This window comes from Ctenopharyngodon idella, chromosome 4, assembly GCF_019924925.1.
Source record: "Ctenopharyngodon idella isolate HZGC_01 chromosome 4, HZGC01, whole genome shotgun sequence".
Taxonomy (NCBI): Eukaryota; Metazoa; Chordata; class Actinopteri; order Cypriniformes; family Xenocyprididae; genus Ctenopharyngodon; species Ctenopharyngodon idella.
The window spans coordinates 27,795,561-27,816,981 of record NC_067223.1 but is presented as its reverse complement, the minus strand read 5'-3'; the positions used below and the strand labels follow the sequence as shown (position 1 = coordinate 27,816,981).

Below are 21,421 nucleotides of genomic sequence, written 5' to 3'. Positions count from 1 at the left end.
CGGATCCGACATGGGTCCGCTCAGGATCCGCTGATTGACAGTAGAATTTACGGCACCGCCCGGAGGCGGAGCTGATCCTCTGGGCGGCGCAAAAATGAATGTGACAGTCACGCGGGTTTGGTGACTTGAATGCGGATCCGCCTAGGAGTCTCCTGCTGTGTGGGTAAGCTGTTGGAAAAAAAAACTGTAAACAAGAATGGCAAATTAATTTACTGTCATTTTCCTGTATGTGTGTCATATTTATTTTTATTCATGTTCTTTGAAGAGGAGATACAAACTGTAAAAATAGAGCGAAAGAGTGAGCGAGTTTGTATCCTCCATTAAAAGAACAAGAGAGGAACATTTCACACCTTCAAACCCTCCTTTCACTCCACCCCCACCCCCACTGTCTCAAATCTCTGAATCTCACGGTACAAAACAAAATGTCTTTAATGTAGGTTTTATTATAGAATGATATAAATCGTCTCGGTTACGTATGTAACCCTCGTTCCTTGAAGGAGGGAACGGAGACGTACGTCAGAAGTGAACCGACGAATTGGGATATCGCTAGAGAGTGTAAACTAAACGAGCCAATGGATATTGGTGTGCGTGATTAATAGCACCTGCTCCGTCCCGCAGCGCGGGTATAAGTACGGATGCAGATGCACACGAACTTTGTTTTTCGCTGAGGAGACAAGCATGAGTCTGCACTACAGTGAAGGCACAGGAACTGTGGCAACGGGATGTACGTCTCCGTTCCCTCCTTCAGGGAACGAGGGTTACATACGTAACCGAGACATCCCCTTTCAGTCGGTCACGTTCGACCTAGAGTCAGAAGTGAACCGACGAATTGGGATCCCAAATAAAACACCACAGTTACTGACCCCTTCCAGCGCCCAGTGTAAGCTCCAGCCACCCGGCGCACCTTGGGGCGGAGAAGGGGGCGTGCTTACACCGAGAGAGTCTGCGAGAGAGAGAGTCTGTTCTGCAAGACCTGTTCAGTAAGACTTAGACAACACTGGGAAAGCGAACCCATAGGGGATGCTGCGGAAGCCACAACCTACGCAGAGGGGGAGGTATTACCTGGAAATACACATATGGACTGGCCATGGGCAGTGCGCATATGGAGTCCCTGGGATATCTCCAGCCTGAGTAGGGGGAGACTCATCTGACAGGTGACAGCAGAGCTGACTCTGCAAGGGGAAAGACACAGGCTCGCCGTAGGGAGTTAACTGTAGACAATACACATATGGGACCACTCACGTGGAGGGGTCACGACATATGGCACCCAGCCAAACCTCAACGTCAGAGACAGATGTTTGGCCTAGCATTGGACACTCCGCAATGTCCAAGCCACAGGGGGAGGCGGAGGAACTTGACAGGGTTCGCCAGGTGGGGAACTCGCTGGAGCAATGGATGCACGTATCCGGCCCAGGGGGTGGGAATGGCATAGCAAGCCAACACTAGAAGGGTCCTTCATGTTACCGGCTACTGGAAGCGAGTACACGGGAAGATACCGGTTCAACACGAAGGCTATAGAATCTAGCAAACGTGTTGGGTGTCGCCCAGCCCGCAGCTCTACATATATCTGTCAGCAAGGCACCATGCGCCAGCGCCCAGGAAGAAGCAACTCTTCAGTGGAGTGAGCTCTTGACCCGAGCGGGCAAGGCACGCCTTGGGAAAGATAAGCCAAGGCGATGGCCTCCACTATCCAGTGGGCCATCCTCTGCTTGGAGACAGCCTTTCCCTTCTGCTGGCCTCCGTAACAGATGAAGAGCTGATCTGAGGTCCTAAAGCTTCGCTTTCTATCCAAGTACAGGCGCAGAGCCTGGACGGGACATTGCAAAGCTAGGGCTGGGTCTGCCTCCTCCGAAGGCAGCGCTTGCAGGTCACTACCTGATCTCTGAAGGGAGTGGTAGGAATCTTGGTCACATATCCAGGCCGGGGTCTCAAGATAACGTGAGAGTCACTGGGCCCGAATTCCAGGCACGATTCGTTGACTGAAAATGGGTCCCCTGCAGGTCCCCTACCCTCTTAACCCGAGGCCAATGTAACCAGGAGGACGGTCTTAAGGGACAATACTTTTAACTCCACTGACTGCAAAGGCTTGAAGGGATGACCCCGGAGAAATGTAAGTACCAGGGACAGATCCCAAGAGGGTATAGAGGGAGGGCGAGGCGGATTCAGTCTCCTCGCCCCCCTCAGGAACCTGACGATCAGGTCATGCTTCCCCAAAGACTTACCATCAACTGCATCGTGATGTGCGGCAATAGCGGCAACATACACCTTGAGGGTGGAGGGAGACAGCCTTCGATCCAAGCCCTCTTGCTGGAAGGAAAGCACTGACCTGACCGAACATGATCGGGGGTCCTCTCAGTGAAAGGAACACCATTCGATGAACAGGTTCCACTTCAGGGCATAGAGGTTCCTCGTAGAAGGAGCTCCAGCAGAAGTGATAGTGTCTACAACCGACTGGGGTAGATCACTTAGAACCTCCGCGTCCCGTCCAGGGACCAGACGCGGGTGCCAGAGGGTGCCCCGTCTCTGAGTCAGAAGGTCCTCGGCCCATCCTTCAAATGGGCCAAGGAGGAGCTGTCGCGAGGAGCGCCAGTTCCGGAAACTAGGTCCGAGTGGGCCAATACGGAGCCACTAGCAAGACCTGCTCCTCATCCTCCCTGACTTTGCACAAGAGCTGTGCAAGAAGGCTCACTGGGGGAAACGCATATTTTCATAGGCCCCGGGTCCAGCTGTGTGCCAGAGCATCTGTGCCGAGAGTGCCCTCGGTCAGGGAATAGAACAACTGGCAATGGGCTGTGTTCGGAGAGACAAACAGATCTATCTGTGCGACTCCGAAATGCTGCCAGATCAGCTGGACCACCGGGGAATGGAGTCTCCATTTGCCCGGAAGTGGAGGCTGCCGTGAGAGCTCGTCAGCTGCACGGTTGAGCACGCCTGGGACGTGAATGGCACGAAGCGACCTCAGATGCTTCTGACTCCATAGCAAGAGATGGCGAGCGAGTTGCGGGAGTGTAGACCACCCTGATGGTTGATGTATGCAACGGTCACAGTGCTGTCCCATTGTACGTAGCTCCCCACCCGGTGGTGGAGACATCTGTGGAGACCACAGCATGCCTGGACACTTATTCTAGGGGAACTCCTGCCCGCAGGAACGAAGGGTCCAACCACTGAGTGAGGGTGCGACGGCAGTTCGGTGTTACGGGAACATGCGTATCATCTCGGGACCCGGCCGTGAAGCCAGTGCTAAGGTGGCCTCATATGAAGCAATCCAAGCGGCGTGACTGTGGCTGCGGATGCCATATGCCCCAGGAGCCTCTGAAATAATTCAGTGGGGCCGCTGTCCTGCGCTTGAGCGAACTCAGGCAGTTCAACACCGACTGGACACATTCCTCGGTGAGGCACGCTGTCCGGGCGACCAAGTCCAGTTCCATACCGAGATAAAAGATCCTCTGCCCGGGGGTGAGTTTGCTCTTGTCCCAGTTGACCCGAAGACCCAACCGGCTGAGGTGAGCAAACACCAAGTCCCTGTGTTTGCACAACTGCTCTCGCGAGCTGGCCAGAATGAGCCAGTCATCGAGGTAGTTGAGAATGCGAACGCCCTGTTCCTTGAGAGGAACAATGGCCTCCTCCACACCCTTCGTAAAGACGCGGGGCGACAGGGCCAGCCCAAAGGGTAGGACTTTGTACTGATATGCCCGACCCTCGAACACAAACTGTAGGAAGGGTCTGTGATGAGGCAGAATCGAGACATGAAAGTACGCATCCTACAGGTCGATCGCTGCAAACCAATCCTGGGGATGGATGCATTTGAAAATGTGTTCTGCTTAAGCATCTTGAACGGCAGCCTGTGAAGGGACCGATTCAGGACTCGCAGATCCAGGATTGGCTGTAACCCTCCGCCTTTCTTGGGTACAATGAAGTAGGGGCTGTAAAACCCTGACTTCATATCGGCTGGAGGGACCGGCTCGATTGCTTCCTTCGCCAGTAGGACAGCAATCTCCCCCTGGAGCATTGTCCAAAGACAACCCCGACTCAGAACTACCCACATGCAATGAGTGCTTTGGCCTTCCACAGACTCGCCGGGGGCCAAGATACATGCAGGGCAGAGGTGGTGTGCCCGTAGCACACCGAGGGTAGTGAGAGAGGAAAAACTTTTAATGCAGATTATGGCCCTTTTGGTGTTCCATATTTTCCACCAAACGGCTTGCATAATGGCAAGTTTTTCATGCACATCCAGGCTGAAAGAAAGGGGGCGGGGCAAGGTGAGTTATGCGTCGCACTACCCAGAGGCCCGGGAAAGCATGGTTGTCAATCTGATTCAGCATGAGCACACCACAACCGTGGGACGCTCAGCCTCATCTTCATTTCCAGAGCCCAGCAACCCTCTCTCCAATGTAGCATTCGACATTTGATCCTCTGCTGGAGCCCTGACTAAAATACTAGGTCCCCCATGAGAAGGACCAGTAATCCACCCAGAAGCTACCAGCCATATAGGACAGTGAACGTGGCCGACTAACTGGACGACACACGGCGCGCTGAGCGCCGACGTGGCCATGTTCTTACTAAACATAAACCACCCACGAACACAGTCACAGCATGATGCGATGCATTAGAGGAGTGGGGGGCCCACGGAGGTTGGCTCGGCGCGTTTTGCCCCACTGTAATCCTCAGGTCGCCCTGGCTTATTCACCAAAGTAGCACTTTTCTGATTCAGAAAAAGAAACTAGATCGGGGAATAGGTGAGGGGACTCCACCTCGTTTGAGGCACTCGAGTCTCGACCGCGCATCTAAAGCGCCGAACAATGCGCTAGGTTGCCATGACAACCTGCGCTGTTGCTGGCAGCTCGACGGCACACGGTGCGCTGAGCGCTCAAGCCCTTACGAGAAAAGCAAGACAAACAGCGCGCCGACGTGGGCGTGCTCTCAAGAAAGAACATGAACCACCCACAAACACAGTCTCAGCACGCTATGCAGACATGAGAGAAATTGATTGTGGCCGTCAGTGAGGATAGGAAACGACATCTTGACATCTTGAAAAAGACACACTGTCCGTCTGTGAAGCTCTTTTAGAAGGTATCCATTGGCTCGTTTAGTTTACACTCGAAGGTGATAGGGCTCTCTAGCAATATCCCAATTCTTCAGTTCACTTCTGACTTCTTTTTCTGTCGAGGAGTTGGCCTGTTACCTTCATTTGATGGCCAAACTCCTGTGCTGGCAAACTTTTTTTAGACGTGAAATCCATTCAGCGTCCAACATGGCTTTATGGGATTTTTTGCCAAACATTTTTTTTTTTTTTTGCCTTTTGAACAAAAAAATAAGATGATTTCTTAAAAAAACCCACAACACAACATATTCAAATATGCAATTAAATTATGTGTTCTTACCTGTTGTCCGTAATATATATTTTGTATAAAAATATATGTAGATGTCCTCCGTAAAAATGATGCTGACCTCTGTGGCAGTTATGTTCGTCTACTGAACTTTTTTGACCTCTGACACTCCCCCTGAGGTTTATGTCATTACTTACTTACGTACACCTTAAGCTCAGTTCAGAAACTTGATTGACATCTGGCTAGCTTCCTGAACCCAGCTAGCGGTGATGAGCGTGAACGCACACTCGACATTTCCGTGTACTCAGATTGGTCAAATGTCAAGAAAATGTTGAGAATAGCGCTCTCTGATTGGCTACAAATGTTATAGCGCTGCGAAGTGATTGGCTATGGAGTTCAACATTGTTCAACATCCGCCCCATATTGTCGGACTATCCTTCAGCAGCTGGCGTTCAGGTCGCAGTGTCCTATGGAGGCGTGGGTTCGAATCCCACTTCTGACAATGCTAACCTTTGGCAGTGGGCTCAAGCTAGAGTCTTTAACCCTTTGGCAAGTTGATATTAAACCTTAACAAAAGCACTGCAACAACACTGCCACGCATTACACGAACACGAGAGGGATACTGTGACAGCAATTATACAACACTAGGCCTACAAATACACTGGATTTCAATTGCATGTCCAACGCTTTCAGAGGACGCCATAAAATCGAATGCAGTTTCATTTAATGAGATTCAGGGAAACTACTTGAAAGGACACAGATTTTCTCAGAATCTCATGCTGTCTGCCCTAGAGAGGAGCCGAAGAGCCTTTTGGCCGCAGGAGAAATGGACAATCACACGAAATGGAATAAAGGAAAGCGCTTTTTCGTCTAAAGGCTCTCGTGCGCCAAAAGGAACTACCCTGCCCCATGTGAGGCTCGAACTCACAACCTTCAGATTATGAGACTGACGCGCTGCCTAACTGCGCCAACAAGGAATGTGCTTCAGCTGATCTGAGCGGTGAAGCACTAGCTTCCAGATCATCTGCCATTCGGTGGAGCTCCAAAAATACTGCTCACCCTCAGCTTTTGTGTCAGAATGGCCGAGCGGTTTAAGACGCTGCATTCAGGTCGCAGTCTCCCCTGGAGGTGTGGATTTGAATCCTGCTTCTGACAATGTTAACCTTTGGCTGTGGGCTCAAGCTAGAGTCTTTAACCCTTTGGCAAGTTGATATTAAACCTTAACAAAAGCACTGCAACAACACTGCCACGCATTACACGAAGACGAGAGGGATACTGTGACAGCATTTATTTGACACTAGGCCTACAAATACACTGGATTTCAATTGCATTGCACGTCCAATGCTTTCAGAGGACGCCATAAAATTGAATGCAGTTTCATTTAATGAGATTCAGGGAAACTACTTGAAATGACACAGATTTTCTCAGAATCTCATGCTGTCTGCCCTAGAGAGGAGCCGAAGAGCCTTTTGGCCGCAGGAGAAATGGACAATCACACGAAAGGGAATAAAGGAAAGCGCTCTTTCGTCTAAAGGCTCTCGTGCGCCAAAAGAAACCACCTTGCCCCATGTGAGGCTCAAACTCACAACCTTCAGATTATGAGACTGACACGCTGCCTAACTGCACCAACGAGGCATGTGCTTTGGCTGATCTGAGTGGTGAAGCACTAGCTTCCAGATAGAGATCGGTCTGTCTTACTGCAAGAGGGGGGCGTAACAAGAAAGGGGCGTAACTTGTTGAGGGGGCGTAACTTGAAGTTGTCCAAATCACACAGAACCACGCGAGATGTCAAAACGGCAAGATGGCTGCTCGTAATGAGACAACGGTAAGAATATTTTCCCGAGGTAACTTTTTGAAATTGAAGTGTATAAATCATTTTAATACAGTAGTAAGGCATATTGGTATTGTTTCTGAAGTTGAATATCTATCAAAGTTTAACCGTTCTCTCTTTTTGTTGTTAAGTAAGCATTTTTTTTTTAGGTTCTGGAGGGTTAACAACTATTGGTGGGCATAAATAAGCTTGCTAGCCCGCTGAAAATCATAACGTTGCTTGTAGATTAAATTAGTTTAACATTAGCTGTACGTTAATTAAATAATATTAGTGGTTGGTTGAACTGAGGTTTACAATGTGCTGTATTAATTAACATTAGGGTAAGCCCTATCTGTAACATTTTATTTGTAACGTTATTTTTTCCTTTAGAGAACATGACTCTTTTGGAAAATGTTGTAATAATTATTATTATTATTATTATAGTTTTTTTAATGTTTGGGGAAAAAATAAAATATGTATATATATATAAAAAAAAAAAATTCTTAATTTATTTGCTTCCAGCTTCATCCAACAGTTTGTAGGGAAAGTATATTAAAAAATACAATTTCTGAAGGCCCATACTACAAATGCCAGTTCTGCAGCAAAATGGGAGAGTATGCATATGTTGTGGCACATATGCAAACCCACAAGAAGACAGCTGTTAAACACGGAGGTATTTATGTTTCAATAAATGTTCCAGATCTTGTAAAATTTACAAATTGTCCACTAGTAATGATAAGCTTTTTATTCCAATGTTAATTTGTGTACACGTTTAAATTTTTAAACATTACCATAAGAATAAAGTAGGTATGTATGAGTAAATTGTAAAACTGAATTTCTCTTTGTTTTTAGGGTATAAAATGTACAGATGCCATAGATGTTTAAAAAGCCATCATTATCACTGCTGCTATTGTGCAAGGATTATAACCCGGCAAAATTTATTTTTGAACCATGTGCAGAAATGTGGGTTGGCTGATGCCTCAACAGGTCCCTGTGTCTCTGCAAACACCAGCATCTGTGCTCCCTCGAGCACCCGTGCACCCTCGAGCACCCGTGCACCCTCCAGTACACCCTCCAGTGCCTGTGCACCCTCCAGTACACCCTCCAGCACCTGTGCACCCTCCAGTACACCCTCCAGCGCCTGTGCACCCTCCAGTACACCCTCCAGTGCCTGTGCACCCTCCAGCACACCCTTCAGCGCCAGTGCACCCTCCAGCACACCCTCCAGCGCCTGTGCACCCTCCAGTACACCCTCCAACGTCTGTGCACCCTCCAATACACCCTCCAGCGTCTGTGCACCCTCCAGTACACCCTCCAGCACCTGTGCACCCTCCAGTGCACCCTCCAGTACACCCTCCAGCGCCTGTGCACCCTCCAGTACACCCTTCAGTACACCCTTCAGCGTCTGTGCACCATCCAGTACACCCTCCAGCACCTGTGCACCCTCCAGTACACCCTCCAGCGCCTGTGCACCCTACAGTACACCCTTCAGCGCCTGTGCACCCTCCAGTACACCCTCCAACGTCTGTGCACCCTCCAATACACCCTCCAGCGTCTGTGCACCCTCCAGTACACCCTCCAGCACCTGTGCACCCTCCAGTGCACCCTCCAGTACACCCTCCAGCGCCTGTGCACCCTCCAGTACACCCTTCAGTACACCCTTCAGCATCTGTGCACCATCCAGTACACCCTCCAGCACCTGTGCACCCTCCAGTGCACCCTCCAGTACACCCTCCAGCGCCTGTGCACCCTACAGTACACCCTTCAGCGCCTGTGCACCCTCCAGTACACCCTCCAACGTCTGTGCACCCTCCAGTACACCCTCCAGCATCTGTGCATCCTCCAGTACACCCTCCAGCGTCTGTGCACCCTCCAGTACACCCTCCAGTACACGCTTCAGCGCCTGTGCACCCTCCAGTACACTCTCCAGCATCTGTGCACCCTCCACCGCCAGCGTTTGTGCATCCTCCAGCGTCTGTGCACCTTCAAATGTCCAGTGCTTGACAGCCCGCTATCCATCAGTCACTACACTGTCTGACACACCTGCCTCATCAAGTCTAAGCCAAAACAATTTTATCAGTAACGCAAAAATACTTAAGTTGAGGCCAAAAAGAACAACATGCACTTTTTGTAATTTGGTTTTGAACAAAAAAAACATAAAAATACACATTCAAAGACGTCATGCATCAGAAAATAAAGATATTACAGCAAATCATCATCTTCCATCTGAGTGCATTGACCGTAAAAAGGGCATATTTGCTGTTGGAAGAACTTTTTCAGGTTTTGGAAACCCCATTCATGTACAGAAGTGCACCACCATCAAGTAAGCTGTGAGCTTGAACAATGTAAACGGGCTTCTGAATTTTCAATAAGAAGTGGCTTAATGGGGTTTTAGTGCATCCATCTGAAGTCATTATCATACTGTCCTATTTTATCTGAACCAGACATCACACTTAAGGAATAAGTTTTTTCAGATATGGTAAGAAGAAAGTGGATTTCTGAAAACACAAAGAGAATGTGTCTCGCTAGAAAGCAAAAAGCAGAGTCTGAGAGCTGCCCACTAAGTAAAGAGGTCTCATTAGGGAATGGAACATTGAAAATATGTGTGTCAGTCTTGGAAACATGCACTTCATATTATTCTCGGTTAGGGAGAGTGACTGTTTGTTTTGACAAAAAAAGAAATACTTGGCACTGCCCATGCTCTAAGCCAAAGAATTCATGTCCTCACAAGTCCATTGCAAAATGGCACTTGAACCAGACTCGACCTGAACTTTTCTTAAAAGTCAGAAGTACGGACAGTGATGTGGTCGACACCTTTGCAGAATCTGGTCCTCAAGATGTGCCCAGTACTGAGGAAATTCTTCTATATCCACCTGGCGGAAATGCTTTGACTGCAATTGTCCTTTACTTGCTGAACAACAAGAAACTGCCAGCTGTTCTGCCAAAAGATGTTTGTTCACCACATAACATGGAGACACTGCCCAAGCACCTCATTCCACTGGAAACCTTTTGCGCTGTATGTTCAGGAAAGGTTCCTCTTTCAGAACCAGAAAGAATCTTAATTACACAAAAAGCAAAGATTGTTACGTTCACAGGTATACTGGAAGGTGTGTATAAATTAGGAATACATTATTTTTTCTTGAAATTTACATGCCCTAGTCTAATTAAAGTTTTACATTTTAAGTTATCAGGTTTATTTCATAAGTACAGGCCATACATCTAGTTAATTTGTTATTTGCCCTTATGTATCAGTTAATTTTAACATTTGTTAATTCAAATTACAACCTACAGTGATCACATGAATAATACAGTATTATTTTCCTTTTTTATAGATGTGACTACATACTGTAAAAGGTGTGGGGTATGTGGACATTTTTACCGATACCAGGAATGGGCCGAGGGGCTGCACAATTTCGATGACCACACAATATTAACACTGCATCTTTGCCTGTTCTTGAGACAGTCTGTACAGGTAATCTTCACTCACGCATTCATGCATATTTAATGCACCCATCTTATTTTAATAAACACATGACTTGTTTGTTATTATCGTGTACAATCTTAATCATTTTAAAGAGAGAAAATCCTGTTTTGTAAACACTCACGTATGCCAACATAAAAGCAAACATGACTTATAATCTTTCTGGGTCTAATTTCAAATGTTTTTACAGAATCACACTGCAGTTGGCAGGGCCTTGGACATCTTGGAACAGACAAACCAAAAAAAGTATCCGAATCATGACTCCCTTCTTCACGGTTATCTCCACTTCGAGGCATTGACAGCACATGATTACAATTTTTCATGTGTGCACTGTGGGGTCCATCCACCTGTCGTGATAATGGACTTGCACAAGAAGGGAGTTTTTAGCATGCCAGGTAAATAGTGGTCTGTCTTCTCTCAATATGACTAGTACTACCAAATAACACTGATTTTGAGCAAAATGTCTTACAGTGAGTGATATTAAGGACCCCCCGCCACAGTTTGAAGGTCATGTTGATATTGAAGAATTCTGGCAATCTGTTGACCAAGAAATAGTTTGCAGAGGCTTTTTACAAAGTAAGTTATAGATATGAATGGTTCTATAAAGGGGGTTTTCTGCAGCCATATATAATTTGAACTGCCATAAATTGTATTAAATGCAATAACATTTAAGATGGCTTCTGTTTTTGTATTACAAAGGTAACGTGAGAATCCATACAAAGTGTCTCCTTCTTATGAGAAATGGGCACCATTTCAAAGCTCACAAGACTCACAAGACTCACAAGAGCTAGCAAAAAAGTGCTTAACACAGAGTATGCCAAACTCAAAACAAAGTCTTTTGTAGAACAGGTAGACATTGACATTACAGAAGAACGGCTGTCAAGTGAACTAATGAATTTAAAGGTAAATTTTAACATTTTATGTAAATGTGAGAGCAATGCACAAGAACTTTAAATTACTTATTTATAGACATTCAGTACATTGTTGTACTGGATGTCTACTCTTCTAGATGTTTTTGAAACAGTTTCCAGATTTGGCTATTAACTAAATACCAAAAAGCAAGGAAAATTATGGTAATGTATCCTGCTTTTTAATTAATTAATGGATGTTGTTGCATCTACATTTGCACAGGTTGATGCCTTGAGAAAACTCGTAAGAGAATGTGGTGTTGACTCGAAGGGCTCCAAAATGGATCTTCTCCTCCGTTTGAGGGAGGAAATGAAAACCAGGAGCACTTATGACAAAGTGTTTCAAAAAGTTTGGGGAGCATCTGGTAAGTGTCCAATGTATATATTTATATATATTAGTTCCATCATTTATTTAATGACATAAGAATATGTTTAATTGTTGTAAACCTGTCACTATGACTCTGTACGTGTACCTGAAGACAGCTGGGTTAATGGTTATGCTAAATGTGTGTATTTTCATTTCAAGGTGGTTGGGCAGTGATCATGTGTCCTTGTGGCATTGTGAACTCGGTCAAATTCAACATAAGAGCTGAAAGCCCACACGATTATGCAGATATGTTGCTGTCATTCCAACATTTCCCAAACATTGTCGTCTATGATTTTGCACGCGGGTTAGTAAGTCATACCAACCTACGGGAACCAGAGAGACTGCCCTTTAGTCCATATGAAGGAAGAATGGCTGCACCTACCCCAGAGAATATTGCTTCTGCCAAGAGAGGGGAACTGAAAATAAATTTACCATGGTTGCAGTTGAAAAAAGACCCGCCTGATCTTAATGGCCATCCTGCAACTGGCTCTGCCGAGCACTATGCGTTGTATGACACTTTTCATCAGTACGACACAAAAGATGATAAGGATGCTCTGAGATTAATTGGGCTTGTGCCTGAGCTATGTGGGTGGCTCAATTCCCAGACAGCAGAGCAGCTGTTCGCTGGCATGCGAAAGAACAACTATTTCATGAACTCTCTCTCCCCAGCAAGCCACATCTTCCTTATGCGTAATATTTTACATCACCACAATGAGAGAGTTAATCAGAAGACACTTGAGGACTTTAAACAAGTTTCTCGTGGAAATATCACCCTTGATGCACATGGAAAAGCCATTTTGGGTATTTATACTTTCATTTCCTTATTTTAATACATTTGCATTTACAAAATCTATTAAAAATGTGCATCTAGGCTACTGTTTAACAAACAATCATAGAATGATAACATTGTTTAAATGTTTGCCTACATAATCCAAAAAAACATTTTTTTTTAATGCGCGGTGTCGCCAGTGGCCTCTGTGGATGTGGTGTCGCCGGTGCCACCGGTGGATGCCGTGCCGCCCCTGACAGCCGCCCTCGGCACGCCCCAGACATCGGCCCTCGGCACATCCCCAACAGCGGCCATTGACTACTCTTTGACATTTAAGCCCTTTGCAAAAGAATGGAATCTTATCCAGGACAAACTGGTAAGTTAATTAGTATAAATAGTAATTGTTTTTCATGTCACACACATTATTATAATAATAATATCTGTTATTTGCAGCTCAATTATGTGCTGGACACCGGACGGCCTGCAGCGGAAATTATTGTGAAAGAAGGGCCCTTATGTATCACGCGTGAAGAATTCTGGAGCCTGGGGTTGCTAAGAGACATGGATTCTTATGTGAGTACTGGGAAGTTAATAAACACAAGGAAGGGAAACGGCATGTTTTTTATTTGCTTTTATGCTTGTTCACTGATGAGTTTTAATTGTTTCTTGCAGATTGGGAATGCCTGCTTTAAATTGATTCATGAAGCAGCTCAGCAACATGTATGTAACTTTTATCTGAGACTAAAGCCTAAATTTGTGCTATTAATTAAGTTGGCTTGAAAAAGCCAACTTACTGATCTGCTATATAAACTTTTTCTTCTTCTAACTATCTAACTAACTAACTAACTAATTAACTATCTAACTAATATCTATCTAACTATCTAACTAACTATATATCTAATCTATCTATCTATCTCTATCTATCTATCTAACGCACACACTCACTCACTCGCACACACTCACCCACTCGCACACACTCACCCACTCGCACACACTCACTCACTCACTCACACACTCACACACACACACACTCTCTCACTCGCACACACTCACTCACTCTCTCACTCGCACACACTCACTCACACACTCACTCACTCGCACACACTCACACACTCACTCACTCGCACACACTCACTCGCTCACTCGCACACACTCACTCACTCACACACACACACTCGCTCACTCGCACACACTCACTCACTCACTCGCACACACTCACTCACACACTCACTCACTCGCACACACTCACTCACTCGCACACTCACTCGCACACTCACTCGCACACTCACTCGCACACACACACTCACATGCACACACTCACTCACTCGCACACACACACACTCACTCGCACACACACTCACATGCACACACACACTCGCACGCACACACTCACATGCGCACACACACTCACATGCGCACACACACTCACTCACTCACTCACACACTCACTCACTCGCACACACTCACTCACACTCACTCACTCACACACTCGCACTCACTCACTCGCACACACTCACTCGCACTCACTCACTCGCACACACTCACTCGCACTCACTCACTCGCACACACACACACTCACTCGCACACACATGCACACACTCACATGCGCACACACACTCACATGCGCACACACACATGCACACACACGCTTTTAAACTACTAAACTAAAACTTAAACTATTTCAAACTGAAAAGCTTCAAACTTCAAGCTTTTAAAATTACTCCAAACTTTCTGGATTTTTCTAGCCAACTTAAAGTTTGTCTACGAAATTTACTCATCTAGTTTATTCTGTTATTTTATTGTCTACTTTCAAAGTTGCTGTTTTTTTCCTCATAGGGCAAAGACATTTATATAGAGGACATGTTCGTTGTTCCTACATGGAAGGATACACAAAGCAACACCACTGCTAACTTCCCAGTGAGTGAATATAAAATATGTATGGTGTCACAAAAATGTAGATCTGCATAATGACAACATTTTTCATTAATGTTAGGAGGATGTCGACATGAAAGACTTCTTAGTCTTTCCAGGTTGGACCAAAGCAAAGGGAATGTTACTGTTACTAAATACTACATAGTACATGTATTGGTAATTAAGTTGGTTAGTTCATGTGTATTTCAACAAAGTGAACTGCAGCTCTACTCTTTGTCCTAATGACTTTTAAACTTATGTGAATGTCTTTAACCATTATCACATTATAGATCATGAAGCCACTCCTGAGAGAGATCCTCTTTTTAGACTCGCAGTACACATTGCATGAGTCTGGGTTTGGTGATGCTGAGTACAGAGCCATATTTAGGTCCACATTTGAGGCTTACTGTTTGCTATGTTCATATAGCAATTTACATTTTGGCTACGTTCCTATAGCCTGTACTGATATGTTTTGGCTACGTTCCTATAGCCTGTACTGATATGTTTTGGCTACGTTCCTATAGCCTGTACTGATATGTTTTGGCTACGTTCCTATGGCCTGTACTGATATGTTTCAGCTGATAATGTCTCAGTGGTTGTCACATCTATCTGTTTCAAATTATTTATATTTTTTCTTGTATAGAGATCTTGCTCAGAAAATTGATCCAGGGAGCTGGACTGAGAAGACTGGGCATGATATTGTGATGAATAATATATTGCATAATTTGATATTACAATGAAATATGATTGTCTTGTATATGAAATGCAGATTACAGGCATGTGACAGAGAAGACAGTAGCTTTGATCTAGAAGTCATGTTTCATGTATCACTAATCTTACCTTATTTTTTTGGTTGATTATAGGGCTTGCCACGCCAGATCTGTGGAAATGACTGTGGGATTTTTATGCTTATGGTAAAGTGTCCCTTTTGTGTGTGTGTGTGTGTGTGTGTGTGTGTGTGGTAAGCATATGCATGTTTCTGTCAACATAGTAAATAAGATGTTTTCCTTCTTCTTTGTTTTAGTATACACTCTCCATTGTGACAGGCACAGGGTTTCAATTCCAGGAGGTGAGTTGATTCAGAAATGTATATAAGGATGAAATTGATACTCTAAATGTTTCTTATATACATACTTGTTTATATTGAAGGAAAGTGACAAATTAAAAACTAAAGACTCTCCTTATCATTGTCACATTTCTTTCAGATGGACATGCCTTTGATTCGGAAGTGGTGGTGTCTTCTTCTTATGGAGCATTTTAAAATTGATGGGTATGACAGCCCTAAACAATATGTGTATATTCACCTGATGACATCATTAAGTTAATGTTATAAGTAGACACCAAAGAAATTTTTATGCAATATTCTAGATTAATCTTGTTAATGTTTGAAAGGTATGGCCAGAGGTTTGCCTTCTGGACTGATGAGGCCAGAAGCTTGTTACAGGGAACCTTTCAGCCAATATGCAGAGTGCCAAGAAAGCGTGCCATCACTGAGGAAATTTCAGCCCACATGCAGGCTGTCATTGACCGCACTGCAGAGGAAAAGAGACTGTTCACACTATATGTTAACCCTGTTACATATATACAATATTATATATATAAAAATATATAGATTATTTGGAAATGGTCCTCCACATTTCCTCTAACCACAATTCTTTGGTAACAGTCTCAGTCTGTGGGCAGTACACCCTGCCCCTGTACTGGCTATGTCCTGTTGCACTTGTTTTGAATTGCCTACACTTTTTACAGGGGTTTGCCTCTACAGTTCTCCTGTAGGGTCTCTTGGGCATGGCTCCTGGATTGGCAGCTGGTGCAGCAGGCTGTGAGCTGATGCCCTGTACAGCTGTTGGCTGTAACAGTGGCTGCATGATTGGCATTCCTGGGACCATCAGGACTCCTTGGACCATATTTTATGTCGGGGAGGGGTTGAGGCAACTGAATGCCCTCAAGCAGCACAGACAGCTCCTGCTTTTTCTGTCTGTTGTTATGCCAACTAATCAGGGTGTTCTGGTTCACCTCCACCAGCTGCAGTGATGTTCCTCCCATCACCAAGCCATTTCCAAGAACAAGCTGCCTAATCCTTCGATAGTCTTGCAGGATCAGAGACCATCTCGAGAGGGTTCCCTTGCCCTTTTTTGGGGGGCTTGGGTGGACAGAGCAAAGCCTGATGAAGATTGTCTCCACCAGACGGCAACAGTCAGGCCACTGAGCAGGTGCACTGCTTGCACCCAGCACACATCTGGTGGTGCTCTCTACTCCAGGGTGAGTGGGCCTCTTTGGTACCCTGAAGCGTCCACTCAGCAGTCTCCTCTGGTGTCGAGATGCGTAGACCACACGTTGTTTGTCCCATTCATCCAGGTTCTGCCAAAGTCCAATAATGGTGTTGGCTTCCTGATTGGTCAGGCTGAGAGCTGTGTGGCCCCGGAGCTTCACCAGATATTCCGCCAGCCTGTCCACATGTTGGAATCCTGGCACATTTTGGTAGTCAACAGCCTGTTTAAAAACACAAACACACAATAAAATAATTACACATCTGTTTGATGCATAATTCCATAATTAATTCTGTTATTTTCCTGTTTATCACTGTAAAGCTGCTTTGACACATCTGTATAGTACAAAGCACTATAGAAATAAAGCTGACTTGATGTGTATTTGCTGTTTACTAATGACTTTAAGCTGCACTTTTAAATTTAAAATATGTGGAAAGTCTGGATTTAAAGCACTGGATGTTAATTCAACACTGTTTGAATTATTCTAGTTCATTTGAAAGAGATACAAAGGAGTGGTATTTACCATCTTTCTATCATCATCGTCATCATCATCATCATCATCATCATCCTCTGGCTCTGAGGGGAGAGGTGAAACAGATGTTTCAGAGGGAACAGGTGGGACAGCAGTCCCTGAGGGTCCAGGTGATGGAGACTTTCTGAGGCCATGTGTGGGGTCAGGGACCAGTGAAGGGGATGAGGAGCCCAGGATAGAGGTGGCACTGCTGGTGACCAGGTGGAAGAACCCAGTGTCAGGGTGGAGGAGGGTGGTGACAGAATCTCCGGATCTGTAATGGTGTGATCCTCGCTGATGTCACAGAAGCCCTCATCTTCATCTCGGTCCTCCACACTGAGGTCATCAATGAGCTCTGCAGTCTGCTCAGAGTCTGGATTCATGTCCTGCAGTGCCTGACCAGTCTGCTGGAACAGATACTGCACTCCAATGAGCTCACCTGAAATAAAAACAATAAACACAATTAAATACAGTGATGATTGAGAGACCTACAAATAAATGTTCCTCAAAAGCCTGATGATCATATTTGATATTTACATGTAACATGGTTTTTCTAATTAAGTAAACCTAAGTTGCTTCAGTCCAGTAAATGTTCATCAAATATTACTAACAATATAAAAGTTATTCTAACAATTACTCTCTAAAAATCAATAAAGATTTCGCAGCAAAAAGACACGTGAAGCACGAGCTGAAGGTGGACGTTTGTACAATTATAATAAAAGGTCTTTTACTTGCCAAAAAATATGGACTATCAATCAGATGACAGAGGGCATGTTTTCAGAAGTTTTGGTCATGTTGATAATTTAGAGGTCTTTAGAAATTTGCATATCAAATATAATACATTAGACTTTATATGGTCAGTTCTAATATATAGACTGAGATTACACAGAAATTGCAAGTTCATTAACAATAACAAATTCTCTTACTGGTGTAACGTGCAGGAGGACAAAACATGGGGACCACTTTCCTGCCCAACAGCTTTTCATAATTGCTGTTCACACAGTGAACAAGTTCTCCTGTGTAGCTGCGCAAAGCTGATGGCTCCGATGACAGGGAAGCAGCCTCCCGGTCCTGGTTCCACCTGTGTAGACCCTCCAGCAGATAAATCTGAAAGTTCAGACTGTTGGCACTGGTCCCTGTAAATAGACACAGTGTTTAGGGAGTGTAAATGAGACACACAAAGACACTTAATGCTCTCTCATTACACATGCACGGTGTGTGTGTGACCAAGACATACCTGAGATGAAACAGTTAAGGCGTAAATGAAAGAACTCTAGAGAAGAGCATCTGGCACATCTGTATGTCTTCAGAAGCACACCTCCCTTGGTTAAGCTCCCTGTCTCTGTATAGAGCACAACACCAGGGGGGTCTTGGATGCACTTGACATGCTTCTTCTGGACACTCCAGATGTGCTCCATCCTTTCTCTGTCCAGGAGAGGAACACCCAGGGAGTCATTGCCCTTGCTGCTCAGGAGCTCTGTAAGCAGCTGCTGAAAGAGAAGGATGGTAGTCTCCTCTCCATGGGTCCTCCTCTGGCAATGGAGAGCCAGCTCCTCCCTGTTAAGATGCTTGTTGACATCTTCATCTGTCAGCGCAGGCCAACCCTGGGGCATCAGCAGCTTTCTCTTTGCTTTGCGAAGCATAGAAACATCAGCCGCATCCCACTCAAAAATGCACGCTGTTATCCGTGACATGAAGATAGGATACAGCTGATGGGCATCAGTTGTACACCCCAAGGCAATCCTGCGCATTAAAATGCCAGATGTCCTAGCGTATCATGAGTCTGGCCAACCTCTGAACCTGGTTTTCAGCTTGGTCTCGCCCACCTCAGTGCAGCAGCCACAGTCCATGTACAAAACAGCAGGTGGATCCACACCACCCTGCTGGTAACTTTTCATCAGACCATCTACCATCATGTCCAGTCCTGCTCCTTCCTGGGCTGTCAGCACACTTATGAGCACCTGACCAAACTCGTTGCCAACAGAGGTAAGCCAGAGTCCCGTTCCCCTCGCCGTCCCAGCCAGCTTCTTAGTGATCTGCAGTAGATGACAGGAAGCATGCAAAGTAATGAAACATCACACAATGTAGAGTATGATACTCATGCTCTGATAATAATATAATAGCAAACAGCATAAATTAAAAATCCACTGCTAACCTTTTTAGTGGAATCCATCTTTAAGACTGAACCATACATGGATGTTATCCTTGCATGGATTTCATCCAGCCTTGTCAGGATGTCTTGCCTGAACACTGTGAGCAGCCACTTGCAGCATGGCACCACTGCAGGCTCTGGGGGTTCCTGGAACTTTATTGGCAACACCCCAGGTCGGTTGAGGAAGTCCACACATTGGGTGGTGTACCGGGCCAGACGCTGCAGCCACTCCTCACTGTAGTTATGAGAACCTGACCAAACTCATTGCCCACAGAGGTAAGCCAGAGTCCCGTAACTAATTAATTCCCCTATTTTACTGAAATTGACACATAAGCCGATTATTTTAAATTAGGGACGAGGAAATTAATTAGTCGTAGAAATGAAATTATTAATTATTTTTATTACTATTATTATTTGTTATAGCTTAGGCTATAAGAAGTTAGGCTATTGTGGTTTTTCTTCTTCTTCAGCATGTCAGTTCGTAGTATTTCCCACACGCCAGTATTCAGTTTCGCTTCTCCTGGCAGTGCAACGTCTTGTGCGGAAGATACAGTTTGCTTTTCTGACAATTTTTAAATGGTGACTATAGCTTTGGAATATTGGGAAAAATTATGAATATATGAGACAAGATGGGCTCTGTACTGCTCATATGTCAATGCCTCTCAAAGCACAGAGCCTGATTGGCTATGATGAAATAATTTTATTAAACTGACTTGTTTACAAAATTTCTAGTGCTTTCCTTGTTCAAGGACTTTGTATTGTTTCTATTTTAATGCACTTTTAAAGATTGGATCACCATAATTTGTACAAAACGCGCACTCAAGAATTGCTCGCGCAAATGTGGCGGTGAGCGTATAAGGCTATAGCTTAAATAAAGCGCAAAAGGAACTACGGGCATGCACCGTCGTTATTCTGTTGTAAATTAAGTCATGTAATTACCAAACATGCGATTAAAGCTGCCTCAAAACTGTCCATGCATATTTGTTGACATGGTTTTAAAGCTATTGTTATCCAATTTGTTGGCCTTAAAACGTCTTAAAATGCACGTATGTACACCAGGGAAATCTAAATTTTCTCGGGGAGCATGCCCCCGAACCCCCCTTGCAAACTACATTTTCTGACCTCAATAATTATGAAACCCTGCATATGGCCCTGGTTCTATTCTATCTAACGAAATACATGTGCACACTTTTGGACTAAAAGTTTGTATGTGAATGCACTGTGATCAAAAATAAATGGGAGCAAACGCGACTGAATGTAGAGGTTTGTGTCTCGTTATTCTATTAAAAAAAAATCAACAACTACCGATTGATTTTGTATTCCTATCAGAAATTATGTATTATTAGTTTAATTGTAAATAGTGGTGCAAGTATCGAAGCTATCTAATCTAATACTTCAAATATCAAGGTTAAATCAGAAGATTTATTGAAAAATGTTTCTGTAACAGCTGCAGAAAATAGCCTAGTATATAGCTCCACTTTGGTCATATCTATCTATCTATCTATATAACAGCATCTACTCTAGTAAAAAAAATTTGGGGGAGGACCCACCCACATTTTTTTTTTTTTGCTTCCAACGCCCATGATTCACAACCACAAATGCTTACAGTAAAAAAAAATAAATAGTTTGGTTTTCATGTTTACTGTGAATTTTTCAACATCTCTCTGCCAATTACTTTCAATCTTGTACAGAAATGTACATAGCTCATGAAAGTAGAACTTTAGTTTTTGAATAAAAATGATATATCCAAAAATAGAATATTATGGCAAAGGTGTTTGCAACGTAAGACAAATGTTTGCTTTTGAGATGTGTTTGTGATATTTTGAATGCAGTGCTTCATATTGCAAGAGATATGAGGCATTTTGCGTTTTGTGTGTGCAATTCTTGGATTTGTGTGTAAAGAAGAAAAAAAAAA

The 21,421-nt window shown here is 44.6% G+C and overlaps 1 long non-coding RNA gene and 2 other non-coding genes across 3 annotated transcripts in view; 1 reads left to right on the top strand and 2 right to left on the bottom strand.

The window, feature by feature from the left end:
• LOC127511301 (uncharacterized) overlaps positions 1 to 21,421 on the top strand; it is a 449,991-nt gene that overhangs the window by 123,838 nt on the left and 304,732 nt on the right. The window lies entirely within an intron of this gene.
• trnam-cau (transfer RNA methionine (anticodon CAU)) lies at positions 6,231 to 6,304 on the bottom strand. The gene has a single exon. It is a non-coding gene; the product is annotated as a tRNA-Met (tRNA).
• On the bottom strand, positions 6,889 to 6,962 carry trnam-cau (transfer RNA methionine (anticodon CAU)). Its single transcript has one exon. It is a non-coding gene; the product is annotated as a tRNA-Met (tRNA).